This window comes from Rhinopithecus bieti, unplaced genomic scaffold (genome assembly GCF_001698545.2).
Source record: "Rhinopithecus bieti isolate Rb0 unplaced genomic scaffold, ASM169854v2 scaffold_51227, whole genome shotgun sequence".
Lineage (NCBI taxonomy): Eukaryota > Metazoa > Chordata > Mammalia > Primates > Cercopithecidae > Rhinopithecus > Rhinopithecus bieti.
In genome coordinates this window covers 456,064-459,788 of record NW_016820844.1, presented here as the reverse complement: position 1 = coordinate 459,788, position 3,725 = coordinate 456,064, and the positions used below count along the sequence as shown (strand labels likewise).

The following is a 3,725-nucleotide window of genomic DNA, read 5'->3' as shown; positions in this document are numbered from 1 at the left end:
GACGAGGTGGCCGAGTGGTTAAGGCGATGGACTGCTAATCCGTTGTGCTCTGCACGCGTGGGTTCGAATCCCACCCTCGTCGGGTAGGCCTTTTAATACGAGGAAACAATACCCAAGTCCAGCCAACTTTCCTTTCGACTCTCCTGGAATTCAGGACCCTGGCCTTGGAGAGGAAAAAGCAGCTGTCGTAATTCTGTACTATCAGTATTACGATGGTGGTGTTGGGTTTTCTAACTTTAATGGTTGATTGGGTATTGATTGTCAATATTGTTCGCGTTATCAGTTTAATGAATATTCTTCTGGTGGGCTTCCTACCTGATGACTGCAAAAACGCCTTAGAGCCTGAGAGAAAGGGGAGAGGGGAATAGAGTAGAAGAAGGTGACGGTGGGGTTAGAGAGAGAGATGAAGCTGCCAAAAAGGAGGGGAAACTCGAGGTGTGGTGACCCCAACCCCTTCTTTTAGAAATCATTACTACTGTGAGCATTAAAATAAATTCATCAAAAGATAAGCAGAAAAAAAAAAAAAAAAAAAAACCAGCATGACAAATACACCAAGACAGAAATTCTCAAGACAAATCGAGGGACCAACATTGAAGAAACGTGTAGCACTGACATGGCCACAAGATTTTTGTTTTGTTTTGTTAAAAAAAAAAAAAAAAAAAAAAAAAAAAAAAAGAGGGAAGGAAGGGAGGGGGGGGGGGGGGGAAAAAAAAAAAAAAAAAAAAAAAAAAAAAAAAAAAAAAAAGGAAGGAAGGAAGGAAGGAAGGGAGGGAGGAAAAAGAGAAGAAAGAGAAAGAAAAAGAGAAAGAAAAAAGCAAGCTGGGCTCTGTAGCTCAGGCCTGTAATCCCAGAACTTTGGGAGGCCGAGGCAGGTGGATCACCTGAGGTCAGGAGTTCAAGACCAGGCTGGCCAACTTGGCAAAACCCCGTCTCTACTAAAAAAATACAAAACATTAGCAGGGCGTGGTGGGCGCCTGTAATCCCAGCGACTCGGGAGGCTAAGGCGTGAGAATCGCTTCAACCCAGGAGGCAGAGGTTGCGGTGAGCCGAGATGGCACCACTGCTCTCCAGCCTGGGCAAGAGAAAGAGACTGTCTCAAAAAACAAAACAAGTTATGAAATTTGAAGGTAAGTTATTTTCAAGTCTTCTTCATCATCATCTTAATAGCTGCATTATAGTCACAGGAGTCAATATACTTGGCCGGGCGCGGTGGCTCACGCCTGTAATCCCAGCACTTTGGGAGCCCGAGGTGGGCGGATCACAAGGTCAGGAGATCGACACCATCCTGGCTAACAAGGTGAAACCCCGTCTCTACTAAAACTACAAAAAATTAGCCGGGCATGGCCGCGGGCACCTGTAGTCTCTGCTACTCAGGAGGCTGAGGCGGGAGAATGGCGTGAACCTGAGAGGCAGAGCTTGCAGTGAGCTGAGATCCGGCCACTGCACTCCAGGCCGGGCGACAGAGCGAGACTCCGTCTCAAAAAAANCTTTAGCAATTCTTCTGTTTTCGAAATGTATTTTAGGAAAATTAATGAGTCAAAGGATTGTTGCAAACATAGGTCAAAGGCTTTGAACGTCTTCTGGTTATTGCTGGTAATTAGTGATTTTTATTTCAGTGTATGTTGTTTCTCTTTGCAATCAACAGTACAAGAGGGACCCAGTTACCCTACTGACACTTTGACGCAGGATAGGTATTCAAGGAGGTGACCATGTTCTTGGGACACAGCAACCGTGGTGACCGTACAGACAACACAATAAGCCTCAGCATTCACACTGAAATTGAGCTCATTCAACAGCTATCAAGAGGAAATTTCCCCTAGAGACAGCATGCGCATTTTGACTTTACCTGTACTTAGACTGAGCCTTTGCTCATTACAATAGTAAAAAACACACCTCTGACTGGAGATTTAAGATGCCAATGAGACATCCCATGTAAGAACAAGCATGTACAGCTACTGCGCATGTGCACTCAGAGGACTACCCAGAAGATGCTTACTAGTAACACTTCTTCCCACCTCCTTCTAAATAGTCATGTAAGACCCCTATAAAGGGAGCCTCCCTAGCGCCAATCTTTGCTGTCTCATTCTTAGGAACAGCCTGCCCTGGGTTCTCTCTCTCAGCGTGCGCTGTCTATTCTGCACCTAACTTACAAAATACTATTTTTCCTTTGCGATAAATTAATCTACGCTGCACTTCTTTTGCTGTGTGACTCTGGTTTAAATTCTTTTAAACTAATAAGACAAGAACCGCCGGGCACGGCGGCTCACGCCTGTAATGCCAGCATTTTGGGAGGCTGAGGTGGGCTGTTCACTTCATGTCAGGAGTTCGAGACCAACCTGGTCAACATGGTGAAACCCCCATCTCTGCTACAAATACAAAAATTACCCTGGCATGGTGGCGCACGCCTGAAATCGCAGTTACTCGGGTGGCTGAAGCAGGAGAATCGCTTGAACTCGGGAGGTGGAGGCTGCAATGAGCCAAGATCATGCTACTGCACTCCAGCCTAAGCAACAGAGTGACACTTTGTTGAAACACACACACGATCCGAGGTCTTACAACAGCCATCAACAACTTGACAAGCTGAATTACATTATTTATTTATTTTACTTTATTTATTATTTATTTGAGAAGGAGTCTCCCTCTGTCACCTAGGCTGGAGTACAGTGGCCCAATCTCGGCTCACTGCAACTTCTACCTCCCGGGTTCAAGCAATTATTCTGCCTCGGTCTCCCAAGTAGCTGGGACTGTAGGCACCCAATACCACGCCGGGCTAATTTTTTTTTTAGTAGACACAAGGTTTCACCATGTTGGCCAGGCTGGTTTCGAACTCCTGACCTCTAGCAATCCACCCGTCTTGGCCTCCCAAAGTGCTGGGATTACAGGCATGAGCCACCATGCCTGGTCAACAATTATTTATATACTTTGTATTTATATAAAATCATATATGTTACATATATATTTTGGATATATCAAGTAGAATGGCAAGAATTTTTCCATATTCTGTTCTTTATGCATTTACTTGCTATAAATCTATCAGTCCTTAGAATCGTTTACCTCAAATATATTTCCTTTAACTTTTCAAATAGATTTTTAAAACAATTAATTCATAGAAAAATTTTAAATACATTGAAATTTATATTAGTTATAAAATATCCATGTATCTATCTCAGAACTTCCATTTTATCCATTTTGAAAATTCTTGTTCTACAAAATAGCACTTTTTTCATTTTAAACTTTTTTTGTGAATATTATTACCCATGCAGAAAAGTACATAAAATATATATGCAAACTTAACTTTAAGTACAGAAAAGTGTATAAAACATGTATGCCAACTTAAGTAATTACAAAGCAAGCACCTGCAGAATTGTGACAAAGGCCAAGCAGTAAAACATGGCAAGCATCTAATAAGGGAAACTTCCCAGTCACTGTCTCCTCTCTTCCCCAAAAATATATATCATGTATTATATATCATACATGTTATATATCATATATCATACATGTTATATATCATATAGTATATATCGTATATGCCATATGTCATATATCGTATATGTCATGCATAGCATATTACATGTCGTATATGTTATATACCGTATATTACATATCATATATGTTATATGTCATATATTACATATCGCATGTTATATATCGTATTTCATATCATATGTCATATGTCATATATGTCATATGTCATATGTCATATGTCATATATGTCATATGTCATA

The 3,725-nt window shown here is 41.4% G+C and overlaps 1 non-coding gene across 1 annotated transcript; it reads left to right on the top strand.

The window, feature by feature from the left end:
• Positions 1-82, top strand: TRNAS-GCU (transfer RNA serine (anticodon GCU)). The gene has a single exon. It is a non-coding gene; the product is annotated as a tRNA-Ser (tRNA).
• Positions 83-3,725: the final 3,643 nt, after the last annotated feature.